General features: G+C 45.7%; 1 long non-coding RNA gene across 2 annotated transcripts in view; it reads right to left on the bottom strand.

The window, feature by feature from the left end:
• The window catches only part of LOC112400384 (uncharacterized), a 34,255-nt gene extending 16,267 nt beyond the window's left edge, over nucleotides 1–17,988 (bottom strand). Inside the window, exons 1-3 of one of the 2 annotated variants that reach the window (XR_003003394.1) lie at nucleotides 17,847–17,988; nucleotides 9,149–9,337; nucleotides 7,898–8,416 (exon numbers count right to left, since the gene is read on the bottom strand). This is a non-coding gene — a long non-coding RNA (uncharacterized LOC112400384). Of the gene's footprint in view, nucleotides 1–7,897; nucleotides 8,417–9,148; nucleotides 9,338–17,846 lie in introns of those variants that run through there. The other variant, XR_003003393.1, reaches the window with a different exon arrangement.
• Nucleotides 17,989–18,061: the final 73 nt, after the last annotated feature.

Here is an 18,061-nt window from a genome sequence, read left to right as displayed (position 1 = left end):
TCTGTATGAGGGTCTCTCACTGTTGCGGCCTCTCCCGTTGCGGAGCACAGGCTCCGGACGCGCAGGCTCAGCGGCCATGGCTCACAGGCCGAGCCACTCCACGGCATGTGGGATCTTCCCGGACCGGGGCACGAACCCGTGTCCCCTGCAACAGCAGGCGGACTCTCAACCACTGCGCCACCAGGGAAGCCCGAGTTAATTTTTTATATGGTGAGAGTTAGGGGTCCAGTTTATTCTTTTGCTGTTGACGTTCAATTGCCCCAGCATCATTTACTGAAAAAACTTTTTTCCCCACTGAATACTCTTGGCATCCTTGTCAAAAATCAATTGACCACAGTTGTATGGGTTTTTGGGGGGCTCTCAATTCTATTCCATTGATCTATTCCAGTAGTCTTTCTTTTCATGACAGTAGATCATTGTCATTGAGCTCTGGGGTCAGAATGCTAAATTTGAATCCTGGCTCTACTACTTACTTGCTGTATAACTTTAGGCAATTACTTAACCTCTCAGAGCCTCAATTTTCACATCCGTAAATGGTGTTAAAAATAATATCTATTACAAAGGGAGGTTGTTAACAATAACTATGATAATGTTCATAAAGCACTTAGTTCTGGAACATAATAAATACTCAAAAGTATTATTATTATTTTACCATACTGTTTGTGTTAGGCAGGAATAGAAACACGTTTCTCTGGAAACACGTGAAGGGAACTGTGTAATAGGTATGGTATTTCAGTTTACTTAGATTGAGTACCTGATACATGCAATAAAATACAGAAGATTCCAAAATAGTAAGGAATAGCCTGGGGCTCTTTCTGCCTTTGTTGAAATTGTCGATGGCTTACTTGGCCCTTAAAATGTGTTTAAAAAAGGGACCTCAGAGGCTGCTGCATCTAGATGAAGTGATATATGAAGATAAGTGGTTCCTACAGACTCTGTATCTGGGTCAGACCTACAAGGCTGACACTCAAAATGGCTTTGGGCTGTTCACCTATTGGTCAGTCCAGTCATGTGGTACAGCTATGACTCTAGCCACAAGGTGGACACCTTAGGCTGGATTCCCCCAGAAGGTACAGCCTGAGATTACTGTTCAGGGGCAAGTAGTTCACTATAGGAAGCAATCCCAGGGACCAAAGGGGGTGACTAGGGATAGGGAAACACAGAAGGGAAAGCTAATTCAAGGGTCCATACTTGAGTTGATCACAGCTGTGGAAACTGGGGCTTGATCGTGCTGGAACCTTCTGAAGAACTGTGAAAACCACCTCAAAATTGTCTGCCTATAGGCCAGAGGAGGGGAGAATTTATCCTTCAACTCCCATCCTGTTGGGTCAAGGGTTTTCTCATGAGTTGTTAGTACCCTCACACTTCCAGAAGCACCAGTGTGAGTGCCAGGTGGTTCCCACAGAAGCCTGAGAAGGAAAGAGAGATGCCTGGAGGAGCTTAGGTGAGGTGCTGTTACATGACACATGTGTGAAGCTGCTTCCCCAGCAATGATGGTGTCAAAACAGGACCAAGAGGGGCTTCCCTGGTGGCGCAGTTGTTGAGAGTCCGCCTGCTGATGCAGGGGACACAAGTTTGTGCCCCAGTCCGGGAAGATCCCACATGCCGCGGAGCGGCTGGGCCCGTAAGCCGTGGCCACTGAGCCTGCGCGTTCGGAGCCTGTGCTCCGCAACGGGAGAGGCCACAACAGTGAGAGGCCCGCGTACTGAAAAAAAAAAAAAAAAAAACAGGACCAAGAGGATATGAGGTGAGCACAAGAGATAGCCAACACTAGCTGGCCTTCAGCATGGGATTAATTGTTGTCTTTTCATGGTGGTTGGCTTCGTCTGCTGGCAGGGACAAGAAACAGCTAGATTAGAGTCCTAAGGAAACATATCTCTGTTCTTTATCTTGTGCTGAGCTCTCTCTCCAAACTGAAGACCAAGTACAGTCAGCCCCCCAAAAGCCATGGGTTCCACATCCGTGGAATTGGAGGGCTGACTGTACTCTGCCATTTTATATAAGGGACTTAAGCATCCATGGATTTTGGTACACACAGGGGAGGGGGGTGTCCTGGAACCAATCCCCCACAGATAATGAGGGACATCCATACATGACTTCCCCTGATTACAAAGGCTGGCTTTATTTTTTTATTTTTATTTTTTTGGCCATACCATGCAGCATGCAGAATCCTAGTTCTCCAACCAGGAATCAAATCCACACCGCCCTGCAGTGGAAGCGTGGAGTCTCAACCACTGAACTGTCAGAGAAGTCCCTGGCATTTTAAAATAGCAAAGGAAAAATAACTGTAGACTCCTAGAAGAGTCGAGTCATGAATGTAGAGGTGTCGCAGTGAGGGGTGTGGTGCAGAGATTGAGAGGGAGAAATCGTATTCATTGGGGAAAATGATGAGGGCTTCAAGCAGAAGGTGGCATTTGGGGACAGGCCTTGGAAGGACAAATGGACTTGGGTAGGCATGTTCTTGGGATCAAGGACTCAGCAACATCCCAAAAGGTCCTCTGCCTAGAGTGGAAAATGGGGACCAGGAGGACAAAAGAGCAGATCTTAGAGAAAATAGAGACTACTCAAAAGGAATAAAAAGAAACGAAGATCTAAAAGTGAATCTTGTTGTTGTCCCTTTTAGTTATCTAGGAGGATGTGTTAGTTTCCTATTGCTGCTGGAACAAATTACCACAAAATTAGTAGCTTAAAGCAACAAAAATTTGTTATCTTACAGTTCCGGAGATCAGAAGTTTGACAAGGGTCTCACGGGGTTAAAATCAACTGACTGATTGGCAGGACTGTGGAAATGGGGAGAATCCATTTCCTTGCCTTTTCCATCTGCCAGAGGCAGCCCTATTCCTTGACATGTGGCTCCCTCCTATCTTCAAAGCCAGCGATGGTTGAATCATTTCTCACATAGAATCACTTGAGCTTCTGCTTCTATTGTCACACCTCCCTCTCTGACTCTCATTCCTCTTTGGCCTCCATCTTCCACTTTTAAAGACCCTTGTGATTACACTGGACCCACCAGGATAATCAATCAGCTAATTAACAACCTTGATTCCCCTTTGTTATATAACAGAACACAGTCACAGGTTCCAGAGATTAGGATGTGAATATCTTTGAGGGTCCATTACTCTTCCAACGGAGGGGATAAAGGAATAAATATGAACTCTTTCCAAGCCCGTCCATGCTCTCTGAATGTCCCAGCCTCCACTGTTGAGGAAGGTCTTGCTGTCCATGGGTATTTCCTTGTCCAGGGCCATCTGGTTGCACATCCTGCCTGCTGCAGCCTCACAGATGGGTTGGGGGCAGTGACACTGTGCAATGATGCTGTGTGCAACTTCGGGACTCCTCATTGCCCTTCTGTAGCTTTCCCACATTGGGCCTTCTCCAGCTCCTGTCCTTGGGCATCCTCCAAAGAAGGGAAGGGGGTTCCTTTCCTTAAACTGCCTTGTGTGTAAGGGAAACTAAACATGAAGTCATACTGGTACTCTATGTCCACAGAGGACTCTAGTCAAATCTGTGTCTCATAGAAGGAAGCACGAAATCAAATATATGTGGTAATACTAAAAACCACTGAACTGTACAATTTAAAATTAATTTTTGGGGGGGCCACACCACATGGCTTAGTTCGCCGACCAGGGATCAAACCTGGGCCTCCAGCAGTGAAAGCGCTGAGTCCTAACCACTGGACCGCCAGGGAATTCCTGAAAATTTTATAGTGTGTGAACTGCAAATCAGTTTTAAAAAACAGTGTTACTGGGAGTTCCCTGGCGGTCCAGTGGTTAGGACTTGGCAGTTTCACTGCCAGAGGCCCAGGTTCAATCCTTGGTCAGGGAACTAAGATCCTGCAGGCCACGTGGCACGGCCAAAAAAAAGAAAAAATAGTGTTACCAAAAAGTCTGTGGCAGGATTACTCATCCCTTCATTAATTCATTGAGTTGCTAATATACTCACTGATTCTGCATATGTTTGTTGAGTGTTTACTAAATGTGAGTGCCAACTCCATCAGTGCATGCTCTCTCTGGTAACCATCTTTTAGATGTGAACTCAGCTCACCAACTGCCTTCCCTGAGAATAGCCTTTTCCCAATCCACCTACACAGCTGGAGCCCTGGGGCCCTGGAAGCCATGTTTATCTGACTTGACTCTAACCCCTTAACCCCAGCTGACTGGACTCAAGCTGGGCCAGTCAGATTTCTCTCCCATGAAACTGGGACTTAGTTTTGGCCCTCTTCTCTCCACACGTACCATACCATCCCTCAAAGCTACCACCCTTCCCCGTGGCTTCATCTATTATAATGACTCCCACACCTATAAGCAGACCAGCCTCTGGAGCTCCACAGGTGTCCATCCAACCGGCCCCTGGGCAGCTCCACTTGGATGTCCCAGAGGCACATCAAACTCTATCTGATCCTTCATTTCACTCACATCAGGGGCTGCTTTCTATTCTCTTTTAGAGACACGAGCTAACATCCCAATCAAAGCCTCTAGGTCCTGAGGCAGGGACTGTGTCCTGGATTTCTTTGTGTCTTCCACAGCATCTGGCACAAAAACTCACACTTGGTAAACACTGACTAGTTAGTGGGTTGAGTTTGGGCTACCTTACTCAAATCAATTATAGGTTCATTTTAGCAAAGGCTGCAAGCAGATATTGTCAGAGTAGAATTGCTTTGGTGATTGGCAGTGTAATGTTTTAGATTTTTTTAGCTAAGTCAATATACTAAAAATAACTCCCAGAGTTCCCAATTGCTTTTGGACACGATGTGATTTATCAAAATTCCCAGCCCAAGGAGGAGAGAGGAAGAACAAAGTCCTTGCCTCCAGTGTTTGGGAAAGTCATAGGCACCAAATGGCTTAAAGCCACATTTATCTGTGGAGTTCTGGGGCTGAGTGCATTGCCATTGTCTGCTTTTACCACGACAGAGAAAAAAGAGTTAGCATTACTGAGCCCTTGCTGCGTGCTGGTTACTTAACCTATGTCTACATCGCTGTTATGGGCTAAGTTGTGCGCCCCCAAAATTCCTATGCTGAAGTCCTTATGCCCAGTACCTTGAAATGAGACTGTATTTGGAGATAGGGTCTTTAAAGAGGTAGTTAAGCTAAAATGAGGTCATATGGGTGAGCCCTAATCCAATATAACTGGCGTCCTTATAAGAAGAGATTAGGACAGAGACACACACTGAGGAAAGGGCATGTGAAGACATAGGAGGAACATGGCCATCAATAAGCCAAGGAGAGAGCCCTTAAAAGCAATCAATCCTACAGAAAATTTGATCTCAGACTTCTAGCCTCCAGAATTATGAGACAATAAATTTGTTGTTTAAGCCACCCAGTTTAGGGCTTCCCTGGTGGCGCAGTGGTTGAGAGTCCGCCTGCTGATGCAGGGGACACGGGTTCGTGCCCCGGTCCGGGAGGATCCTCCGTGCCACGGAGTGGCTGGGCCCATGAGACATGGCCGCTGAGCCTGCGCGTCCGGAGCCTCTGCTCCGCAACGGGAGAGGCCACAACAGTGAGAGGCCCATGTACCGCAAAAAAATAAAAAGCCACCCAGTTTGTGCTACTTTGTTATGTCAGCCCAAGCAAGTTAATACAGTCCCATTTAATCCTCCTATCAATCTAAAAAATAAATTATTAGCTCCATTTTATAGATAAGGAAACTGAGGCAAGGAGAAGTGAAATGACTTCCCCATCTTCCAGCCCACAAGTGACAGGGTGGGATGGGAGCCTAGGTTTACCCAACATAGAGACCCCATGGTAACCAATGTCCTTCATTCTCAGGGCTCTGGGCCACTCAGAGATCTGACAAAACTGTGGTGTGCTCCCACTGACCTTTCCTCTCTCCTTGACCTTTGAGGGTTCCCTTGATGTCTCCCTCTCTCTGAGCACCCCACCCTAACCTCAGGCATTGTCAATGACTTCCTGGCACAACTAGCTCCTTGGTCTCATTCAAAACACTCAGAAATCTTTGAGTGCCCTTGTGTAGATGCTCTTTCTTGAAGCCCTAACATTTTAGGGTCTGTCTCACCCCAATATCATGAACTAGAGTTAGTGGAGGTGGGGGCGGGGTCTCTCCACTACTGTCCTCATCTAGAAAGCTAGCCAGAGGGCAGGACAATTATCCAAGCAGAGCACTGCACCAGTCCGACCTCAGGGTGGTTCCCATGCAGCATTTTACTTAATCCTCACAACAAACCTGAGTTAGGCATTACTATCATCTTCATTTTACAGATGAGAAAACAGAGGCACCAAGCAATTAAGAAACTTGCCCAATACCACATAGTGACACTTGACCTTCCTAAGAGTCAGGGAAGGCCTCCTTGAGAAAGCACATTTGAGCTGAGAGAGGACTAGAAAATGGAAGAACAGCATGTGCAAAGATCCAATGGCAGGATGGAGCCTTTGCATGTAAGGCGCTAAGGGAAGATCATGTGGCTGAAGCCCAGAGTAAGAGGAGAGAAGGGTAAGTTGAGGCAGGGGCTATGCTAGGCAGGGCCTCGGAGGCCTCGCTGAAGGTTTGGGTCTATGTCATAAGAGCAACAGGAAGCCATCAGGTTTTAACCAGGGAGATGACGGAATCAGGTTTGCCGTTTGAAAAAACTCTTTCTGAGGACAGTGTAGATAAAAGATTACAGGGAGAGTGTAGGGAGAGCATTAGGGTCCATGGCAGTAATCCAGGTAACATGGATTAGGACAATAGCAGTGGAGGTAGGAGTGTAGATGGAGGGACTTCCCTGGTGGTCCAGTGGTTAGGACTCTGTGCTTCCACTGCAGGGGGCACGGGTTCAATCCCCTGTTGGGGATCTAAGATCCTGCATGCCACATGGCATGGTCAAATAAATAAAAGAAAGAAAGAAATAAAAGAAAAAAAAAGGAATGGAGAGGGAAATAAATAAATGCTTTTAAGAGCCCTTTAAGAGGGAAAGTGACAGCATTTGGTGATAGATTGGACACAGGGTGAGGCAGAAGTTGAGGTCCCACGTTTCTGGCTGGTCAGTACATAGTTCATTCAGACAGGGAACACTGGACAAAGAAAAGGTGTGGGAGAAACTGTGTGTTCAGCCTTAGGTATGCTGAATTTGGGGTAAGACACTCAAGTGGAACTATCCAATAAGCAGTGGGGTACGCAGGTTTGAAGGTCAAAAGGGAGGTATGGCCTGGACATGACTATTTGGGAGTCGTATCCAGGACCAGTCTATCTACTAGGCATGGGTAGGCCTATTAGTGCCCCAATACTCTTAGGGCTCCTCAAAAAAAAAAATGCTTTAATCTCCTTTAAATCAGAAAAAAAGTTTATTTTATTTTACTTTTTTAAAGATATTTGTGGTGTGCAGTCTTCTCACTGCGGTGGCTGCCCTTGTTGCAGAGCACGGGCTCTAGGTGCGTGGGCTTCAGTAGTTGTGGCACGTGGGCTCAGTAGTTGTGGCTCGCGGGCTCTAGAGCACTGGCTCAGTAGTAGTGGCGCATGGGCTTAGTTGCTTCGCGGCATGTGGGATCTTCCTAGACCAGGGCTTGAACCCGTGTCCCCTGCATTGGCAAGCAGATTGCCAACCACTGCACCACCAGGGAAGTCCCAGAAAAAAGTTTTAATAAAGATGTTTTAATAGATAATATTAATATATTCATCTTTACACCAATGCAGTCATAAAACATACTTTAAAAAGAAATTGTTTGGGCTTCCCTGGTGGCGCAGTGGTTGAGAGTCCGCCTGCCGATGCAGGGGACATGGGTTTGTGCCCCGGTCCAGGAAGATCCCACATGCCGCGGAGCGGCTGGGCCCGTGAGCCATGGCCGCTGAGCCTGCGCGTCTAGAGCCTATGCTCCGCAACGGGAGAGGCCACAACAGTGAGAGGCCTGCATACCGAAAAAAAAAAAAAAAAAAAGAAATTGTTCTGTAGGAAGGGGCCCACAAAAGTCGTAATGCTGCCCTGGTTATATTAGTAAGGATGCTTTCTACCACAAAATATCAGAAAGTCCACTCTCAATAGCTTCAGCAGTGACAATATTTAATTTCCCTTGTTCAGCATTAGGGTGGCCTCCAGGGATGGCAGGGCACCCATGCCCTCAAGGACAAAGACTTCTTCCAGCTCTCCACTCTGCCATCCCTGCTGTTGGCTCCATTCTCAGCTTGGGAGCACACCAGCTTCAGTAGGTCCAGGACATATCTAGACTTGACAACATTCCCAGGAAGAGAGCCACTGGGAATGTCACTTCCAGTGATTCTCTCCTAGGAGTGAGAAAACCTTTCCCAGAAGCCCCCCAGCAAGTGTCCTCTTAGTCTCACTGGGTATAACCCCATTCCTAAACCAGCTACTGGCAAGAAGGAAGGAATTTATACGATGGGCTCAGACTGGGGTGCTCATCTGGGGTGCGTCAGAGGTTAGGGAGTCTTCTAGACTCTTCTCTAGAAGTCTTCCTCCAGGAGATGGGACCTGAAGCCAAAAGCAAGGATGAGCTCACCCAGGGAAGAGTGTTCAGAAAGAGAAGCACAGAGGACGTGGGAGCGTCAGCATTTCCATCTACTGAGGGCTAAAGGAGCAAAGGTTGAATCAGTTCCTGCTACAGAGGGGCTTCCTGTCTGATGGAAGAGACGCATCATTAAACACAGTTGCAAATGGACTGGAATGTGAGAGCAGACTGGGTTGGAGGCCCAGCTGTGTGTTAATACGTATGTGACTGGGTAGGTTTCTTAAGCTTTCTGCCTCAGTTTCCTTTTTGTATAGTACCGTACACATAGTAGATATCAAATAAATGCAGCCATCATTGTTTTATTATCATCCACATTATTATATATAGGCGGCAGGAAGCCACTGGAAGGGAATTAACAGGCAGATTTGTGTCTAGGTTAGATGGCTTAGGCAGGTTGTGCTCTGTCCCTGCTCTGGGTTTCCTCTTCACTAGGTCACTGTGAGCAACTCACTGAGTTTCCCTCTGGCTGCCCCCAAGGCTGAATGCCACCAGAACCCTCCAGGCCCCAGCAGCATCTCCATAAAATCTGTGTGTTGGTTTTAGCTGCACTCCTGTGCTTTGGAATTAGGATAAATTACTATCCCTCCTTTCACTCCTGTCTGATTACATTGTTGCCACTCAAAGAAATTAATCAGGTTTATTAAGCATGACCTCTCTTTTGTAAGCCCTGCTCCCAGTCAGCCGATATGTAGTACCTGTCTGCTGCTCTCCTAGTTCAGTTCCAGTTGGAGAGGCCTCAACCTTTCTCAGTGCTCCGGTGGGGGCACCGACAGGCGGCCGAGTGGCCACATCTTTTGTTATTTGCAGAGACTGATGTTCTGGGCTGGATTGGACAAAGACAGGATGCTCTGCTGTAGTGAGCACAAGGCCCTTTGTTGCCATGGCTGTGGAAGAAATAGGAACAAAAGGGATAAACGTTGCATCCAAATATGCTAATAATTAACACTTAACACCATGGATATAAAAAGCATTTAATACTAAATTACTATGATCATAATAGCTATTCTTTATTCAGTCCTACTCCATATGGCATCATGGCTTGGTAGTTAAGTACATGTGAACTGGAGCCTGACTGCCTGGGTCCAAATCCTGGCTCTGCTATTTACCAGTGTGGGCAAGTTACTCACGCTCTTTGAGTCTCAGTTTTGTATCTATAAAGCACGGACAATGGAAGTACACAACGCATAGGGTTATGTGAGTTCATATTATGCTTATAAAGCACTTAAACATGACCTACCACATAATAAGCACTCAATAAATATTATATTTTTATATACATTGGTCAGCAAATTTAGACCTCAAAACAAACATATGATGTAGACATTATCATTATTATTATTATCCCTATTTATCAATTGAGGAAGTCAAGACTCAGAGAGGTTGAATAACTTTCCCAAGGTTACCCAGCAAGAAAGTAACAGAATCCAATTCTGACTGACCCTAAAGTCTTGTGCGTTCCACTGCACCAGGTCACTGTCTTCCATGAGCTCTTGGCAAGAGGTCCCACATCAATGTGATGGTACAGTATTCGTAACTTTCACAAATTCCTCTTCCCTTTCATCACAGTTGGAACTAGGTATTTTCAGAATGAAGGAAAGAGGAATCCTGTGGACAAGGCAGCTTAAGCAAAGTTTCTCTTCTCTCTGCCCCTGCTTTATGCCCAGATCCTCAGCCTTCCCTAGAATGTACAAGGCCCAGTTCTCTAGTGGAAGCTGGAAAGCCAGCTAGGGAAGAGCAGAGACATGGCCCAACTCTGGGTAAGACTTGCTCAAGTACCACCCATCTGATGGCTTGGCTGGCAGAGTGGAGCCACAGGGAAGAACCTGGCCATGGGGTGCCAGGCCATACCAGTGCCAGGGGCTGGCAGGTTTGAGGCCAAGATGATCCAGGACAGATCTTGCACCCTAAAAATCTTTGGACATCACCAATAAAATAAAGTAAAACAGCACAGCCCAAAGCACCTTCCTGCCGGAGAACTTAAAATTCTTGAAGGATGCCTGCATTTTGTCTTTTAATGTAAAGGAATCCCAGAGTCTGGCTTATCACACCTCCTGTGGAGCGGATATCTGGTTGCCAGACCAATAAGTGTTCATCAGGGCTCTAACCACTGCACAGCCTAGTCAGGCCTCTGCCCATTCTTCCACACAACCAAAGTCAGGCCTCTGCTCATGCTTCTACACAACCAACTCTTGTTTTGTATTCAAAAGCAGTTCAATTCCTAAACAACCATCTGGGCAAAAATAAAACTCAGCCTTACAAATATTTCCAGGAAAGAGGGGCAGTTGGCTATCTCATTAATTGCAACACTCACTGAGCCTAAACTCTGGGCAAGGCACTGTACTTACCATGACCCTTGTCACATCCCCACCCATCCCCCCACCCCTCACTTATCTCTTGAGTTTATGGCTAGCTCCTGATGGCCCCTCCCTTGTGCCTCTCTCATGTCCAGATGTCCATTTGCAATCAGATAAGGCCTGGTTGGGTTCATCCTGGACTCTGGGAAACATAGCCTTGGCTTCTTGATGAATATACAGCCTGGTGTCAGGATGACAGCCTGTGAAGGGGCCTCCCTGGAGTCCCCAGGCTATGCCCACACCTAGTTCAAGACAGCAGAGACTTCTCTGATGTGGACAGGCAAGCTGTCAATGCTATGTGGATCCCCTACCCCCCACTCAGGCCCTGATCACAGACCCTCTTCCTCAACCCTTTCCACCCACACCTGCCTCTTGCCTCCTACTCACACTCCTGGGTCTCTCAAATGGTGACTAGAGAAGGAAGGAAATGGCCAGGCTAAAGATTCAGTGAAAATAACTGAAGCTTTGTACTCGGACAGATAAGGGTTTGAATTTCACCATGTTACTTAACAGCTGCGTGACTTGGTCTGGTTACTTGAGTCTGGTCTCGAGTCTCAGTTTTCTAATCTCTGAAAGGAAAATAATCTTCTGTACTCTTAGGGTTTCTGTGAGGATTAGAAAAGATATGTATAAGTATGTTATGCCCAGCAGCACTGAATAAATGGTAGACATTGTCAGACATAAGTTGGTCTCTTTATATTCCTTTAAAGTATATATACTTTTTCTCCCTAAATTCTTACAACCACCAGGCTACAGGGTCAGCCCACCAGTGGTGTTGCTGCAAGGAGCTTGGCTGGGTTGGAGCCAGCTCTGCTGCTAGGCCTAGACCTTAGTCTAGTGCATTGGTGGGGGTTTCAACCCCTCTGTCCATGGTTCAGTGACCAATCCTGATTTGCCTGGGATTGTCCCAGATTTACGACTAAAATTTCCACATCCTGGGAGCACAGGCAGTTCAGTCTTGGGAAAACTGGTATGATTGGTCACCCTATCAAGCCAGCTGACCCACAGCAGATGGAGAACGTGTCAGACCCAGGAAGTAGCTGGGCTTCCCATAACCTTTCCCAGTTTGCTGGATGGATGGGGCCAGGCTGGGCATCAAATCTGCCCTTCCTTCTGGGTTCCCAGCCAAGACCTGGTTAAGTTGAGGCCAAGGGTGACACCCAGAGGTCATGTGAAAAACTGCAGTCTGGTAATCACCCACCTGGCCCTTGAGGCCTTCGCTTGTTCATTAGTAAATATTTATTGAGCTCTCAACACCTACCAACCCTTGTGTTAGGCACTGGGCATAAGTCTCAGGGTCTTGGAAGGCATCCTCAAACAAGTTAAATTTACGCTGAGACCTACTTATTGAGAAGGTGTTTGCCAGGTCAAGGCAGGAGGGAAAGAGAGAGTATTCCAGGCAGGAAGGAACAGCAAAGACAAAAACTCTGAGTGGGAAGGAGCATAAAACATTCAAGAAACTAATTACAGTATGAAGGAGGGGGTTAGTAGTGACAACAGTTGGTGACTAACAATTGTTAGTGGTGACAACAGTTAGGTTGCCAAGGCCTCATCAGCCAGGGGAGGTTTATTTGTCTTTACCCTAAGTGCAATCAGAACTTAGTGAAGGGTTTTAAGCAGGACTGTAACATAATCAGATCTGCATTTTTCAAAGCTCACTCTGGCTACAGGGTGGAGACTGGTTTGGAGAGTAGTAAGTCTAAAGCCAGGGAGGCAATTAGAAGGTCATTGCAGTGTCCAGGTGGTACACAGTGAGGACCTGGACTTGGGTAGTGTGGGGAGATGATGAGAGATGTGATAGTTTGAGAGGCATTATGGAGACAGAATGGGCAGGGACATGGTGATTGACTGGAGGTGAAGGTTGAGGGACAGTGAGGTTCAAAAATGACTTGCAGGTTTCTGGCTAGGACCACTGGACAGCAGTGGAACAGCTGCTGAGAAGGGAGCACCAGAGGAGGATGTTGGGCATGTTGAATCTGAGGTGCCTGTGGGACATGCGTGTACATCAAGATGGCAAATAAGCAGGTGGATAAAGATTAGGAAGAAGGAAATAATGTCGGGGTCATCTGCATGCAGATTGTAACTGAAGCCCTAAGCAGCACCAACATTCACAAGTGGGCAGAGGAAGACCAGGCAAGTACGGTATTATAAAAGCCAGGGCAAGGGCTTCCCTGGTGGCACAGTGGTTGAGAGTCCGCCTGCCGATGCAGGGGACGCGGGTTCGTGCCCCGGTCCTGGAAGATCCCACATGCCATGGAGCGGCTGGGTCCGTGAGCCATGTGCCGCTGAGCCTGCGTGTCCCGCAAAAAAAAAAAAAAAAGCCAGGGCAAGAGTGTTTCAGAAAGGAGAGAGCAATCCACCTCTCCTTAGATCCTTTTAAAGTGAAGTGGTGGAGAGAAGCCAAGTTAGAGTGAGTTGTGCTGTAAGTAGGAGGTGAAGAGGTGGAGAAAGCAACTGTAGACAACTCTTTCAATAAATGTGGCTAAACTATCAAAGTTATCAGTGCGAGTGTAATTAGGTACAACTTTTTTGAATGGCAATTAGGCAGAATTTATGAAAATTAAAAATACACACAGCCTTTACCCCAACAATTCTACTTCCAAGAAGTTAGCCTACAAATGTACTTCACCCATGCACAAAGACTTACAGAGAGGATATTTACTGTGGCATTTTATAAATAGCTAAAGTGAAATACAATTTGCATACTCAACAGGGGGCTGGTTAAATTAGCTATAAAACAGCCACACAACAGGATATTATATATCTGTTAAAAAGAACATGCTGGGGGTGGTGTTGGTGGGATGAATTGGGAGATTGGGATTGACATATATACATTAATGCACAAAATAGATAACTAATAAGAACCTGCTGTATAAAAAAATAAATTAAATTTAAAAAAATAACATGCTAGATTTATATGTATTGAAATGGATGCATCAAGACTGGATGCATCAGGACTTCCCTGGTGGCGCGGTGGTTGGGAGCCCACCTGCCAAAGCAGGGGACACGGGTTCAAGCCCTGGTCCAGGAAGATCCCACATGCCGTGGAGCAACTAAGCCCATGTGCCACAACTACTGAGCCTGCGCTCTAGAGCCCGTGAGCCACAACTACTAAGCCCATGTGCCACAACTACTGAAGCCCACGCGCCTAGAGCCCATGCTCTGCAACAAGACAGGAAACCGCATTGAGAGGCCCATGCACCACAATGAAGAGTGGTCCCTGCTCGCCACAGCTAGAGGGGGCCCGCGTGCAGCAACGAAGACCCAATGCAGCCAAAAAAATAAATAAATAAAAAATTAATTAATTAAAAAAAAAAGACTGGATGCATCAAGGAAAAAGGACAGCCATATATGCTTGTATAAATGCATAGAAAATGCTTAAAAAGGATACACAAGAAACTCTTCACAGTGGTTATTTCTGCAGGGTAGTCAGCGAAGGAGAATTTTACTTTTGATTTTATGTTTTTTCATGTTTGGATTTTTTTTAAATATTTATTTATTTATTTGGCTGTGCTGGGTCTTAGTTGCAGCACACAAGATCTTCATTGCGGCATGTGGGGTTTTTAGCTGAGGCATGTGGGATCTCGTTCCCTGACCAGGGATCAAACCCAGGCCCCCTGCATTGGGAACGTGGAGTCTTAGCCACTGGACCACCAGAGAAGTCCCTATATGTTTGGATATTTATTGCAAGCATGTACAGTGAAATTTTACATAATTTATGTCTTTAAAAATTAATTTTCAATGGGCAGAAGACCTAAATAGACATTTCTCCAAAGAAGACATACAGATGGTCAACAGGCACATGAAAAGACACTCAACATCACTAATTATTAGATAAATGCAAATCAAAATGACAATGAGGTACCACCTCACAATGGTCAAAAATCAAATCATCAAAAAGGCTACAAACAATAAATGCTGGAGAGGGTGTGGGGAAAAGGGAACCCTCCTACACTGTTGGTGGGAATGTAAATTGGTGCAGCCTCTATGGAAAACAGTATGGAGGTTCCTTAAAAAACTAAAAATAGAGCTACCGTATGATCCAGCAGTCCCACTCCTGGGCATATATCCAGAAAAGATGAAAACTCTAATTCAAAAAGATACATGCAGGGAACTCCCTGGCAGTCCAGTGGTTAAGAAAGCACTTTCACTGCCGTGGGCCTGGCTTCAATCCCTGGCTGGGGAACTAAGATCCCACAAGCAGAGAAGCGCCAGCGGTGGGCGGGGAGCTAAGAGAATAAATGCACTATAATGGTTAAGAGACTAAAAACTAAAAACTAAGCCAGATTTGAAATTCCATCCTCTCCATTTACCAGCTGTCTGCCTTGTACAAATTATTTAACTCTTCTTTGCCTCAGTCTCCCCAACTACAAAGTGGACATGATTATAGTATTTTTGTTTAATGAGTTAATGTGTGTTAAGCATAGAAGCCTTTGTTCTTATTAAAAATAGCCATTATCCATAATTAAACTAAAAGTAGGGGCAATGCCAAGTGCGTATGTGTGTTCTTAGCAGATAGCAAAGTTCCCCATACGTAGTATGAATAAAACAAATATTAAATAAATGAAACACTAGAAAGAAAAAAGTACTCGGAAAATCATTTTTTGTTCTCAGACACTTTTTTTTACTTTGTATATGTTAGTTCCATGAAATAAAATGTTAAATTAAAAAAAAACGTGGTATATGGGACTTCCCTGGTGGCACAGTGGATAAGACTCCGCGCTCCCACTGCAGGAGCCCGGGTTTGATCCCTGGTCAGGGAACTAGATCTCACATGCATGCCGCAACTAAGGAGCCCTGGAGCCGCAACGAAGGAGCCCGCCTGCCGCAACTAAGACCCGGTGTAACCAAATAAATAAATATCTTTTTTTTTAAATGTGGTATATATATATCTATATATGTATATATATAGATATATATATACATATATATATATACACAATGGAATATTAGCCACAAAAATAATGAAATATTGCCATTTGCAGCAACATGGGTGGACCTAGAGAATATCACACTAAGTGAAGTTAGAGAAGGACAAATATATATCACTTATATGTGGAATCTAAAATATAACACAAATGAATATATATATACAAAACAGAAACAGACTCACAGACATAGAAGACAAACTTATAGTTATCAAAGGGGAAAGGGACGGGGGTCGGGAGGAGAATAAATCAGGAGTGTGGGATTAAAGATACAAACTACTATACATAAAATAAATAAGCAACAAGAATTTACTGTAGAGCACAGGGAACTATATTCAATATCTTGTAGTAACCTATGAAGGAAAATAATCTGAAAAAATATATATATATATATAACTGAATCACTTTGCTGTACACATGAAACTAGCACAATATTGTAAATCAACTATACTTTAATTTTTAAAAATCCTTATTTTTATAAGTTTGGCTGTGAAGGGTAGGAGAGTTATACAAAAATAGTTGTAGAAGTAAGCAGGATAGAGGGAGGGCTTTTTGGTTTGTTTTTTTTTAAGATGAAAGAGACCTGATGATCTCTCTTAAAAGGGACAGAATGAAGATATATAGGAGAGAGAGGAAAATCAGTAAAGCAAGCTCACTGATGATGTGAGTGTTGGTGAGACCCAGAGCCCTGGTTAGTCTAACCCAGGTGGCACTCTTACTTCACAGTGACAGGGGAGGAGAGGGTGGTATCAGCAGGTCTTCAGAGCGCCTGTAGAGGCCCTGCCCTATGGAAATGAAAATACATCTCTTCCCCAGGAAGCTCCCAATCTAGGGGTTTAATGAGCTGACCCTTGAACAACGTGGTGGGGGGTGGTAGGGTTAGGGGGCCAACCCCTGTGCAGTTGGAAATCCCTGTAAAATCTGCATATAACTTTAGAGTCAGCTCTCCACACCTGCAGTTCCGCATCCTCGGATTCAACGCACCACGAATGATGTACTACTGTAGTATGTATTTACTGAAAAAAAACCCTGCATATGAGTGGACCCGCATGTAAGTTCAAACCCGTGTTATTCAAGGGTCAACTGGGACTTCCCTGGCAGTCCAGTGGTTAAGACTCCACACTCCCACTGCAGGGGATGCGGGTTCGATCCGTGGTCAGGGGAACTAATAAACTGCATGCTGCACAGTGCGGCCAAAAACTTTTTTTAAGGAAAGGACCAACTGTACTAACGCCAATCAACTACACTTGCTCTCACCTCCACACCTTTGTATAAGCCGTGTCCTCCACCTGGAATACTTCACTCCCAACCTCCGACACATAAAGGTACCCCTCACCTTGTCAATTCCTACTCAAACTTCTGGTCTCAGCTTCTCCTGGGAAGCCTTCCCTAGTCCTCCAGACAATGTTAGAAGTAACAGCCTCTTCACTGGCCTCCCCATTCTGCCCTTGCTACCCTCCATCCTATTATCAACTCAGCAGCCAGCGAGGTTCAATAGAAATGTGGAGTCTGATCCGGTCACCCTTCAGCTTAAAGGTGACCTCCAGTGGCTTCCTATCTTGTTCAGAGTAAAAGCCAAAGTTTGCCTTATGGCTACTATTCCCCCTCCTCCCTATCCTATTCCAGCTGCACTGGACTTTTGCTCCAATACACCAGCCCCATTCCTGCCTCAGGGCCTTTACATTTGTTCCTCTTGCCCCTTCACTTCCTTCAGGAATTAACTCAAAAGTCACCTTCTCGCAATTCTGACATATACTACAACATGGATGAAAGTTACAGGCATTATGCTAAGTGAAATACGCCAGTCACACACACACACACACACACACACACACTGCACGATTTCACTTACATGAGGTACCTAGAGTAGTGAAAATCATAACAGAGACAGAAAATAGAACAGTGGTTGCCAGGGGCGGGGGCAGGGGAGAGTGGCGAGCTATCTAAAGGGTACAGTGTCAGCTGTGGAGGAAGGGTTCAGCATATGGATGAAGAGATGGTTGCGCGTCATGAATGTACTTAATACCACTGAACCGTACCTTAAAAATGTAACGTGGTGAATATTATGTGTGTTTTACCACACACACACACACACAAACACACAAAGTCACCTTCTCTGAGGTCTTCCAGGTCACTCCTTATAAAAAGTCAAGGGCTCAAGGAGAAGAACAGAATCACGGGGACGCAGGGCAAGGGCAAGGCCAGAAAGGAGGGAGCATCTGAGGTCGCCTCCTGGATGGGGAGGGAGCTCCGGATGCGCGCGGCCAGAAAGGCGGGAGTTTCCGGGAGCGGATTTCAGGGGGAGGAAGGAAGGAGGGAACTTGGG

The sequence above is a fragment of the Neophocaena asiaeorientalis genome, unplaced genomic scaffold (genome assembly GCF_003031525.2).
Source record: "Neophocaena asiaeorientalis asiaeorientalis breed wild unplaced genomic scaffold, Neophocaena_asiaeorientalis_V1.1 scaffold51, whole genome shotgun sequence".
Lineage (NCBI taxonomy): Eukaryota > Metazoa > Chordata > Mammalia > Artiodactyla > Phocoenidae > Neophocaena > Neophocaena asiaeorientalis.
Note: the sequence above shows the minus strand (reverse complement) of the source record. Positions and strands in the feature narration are given on the sequence as shown.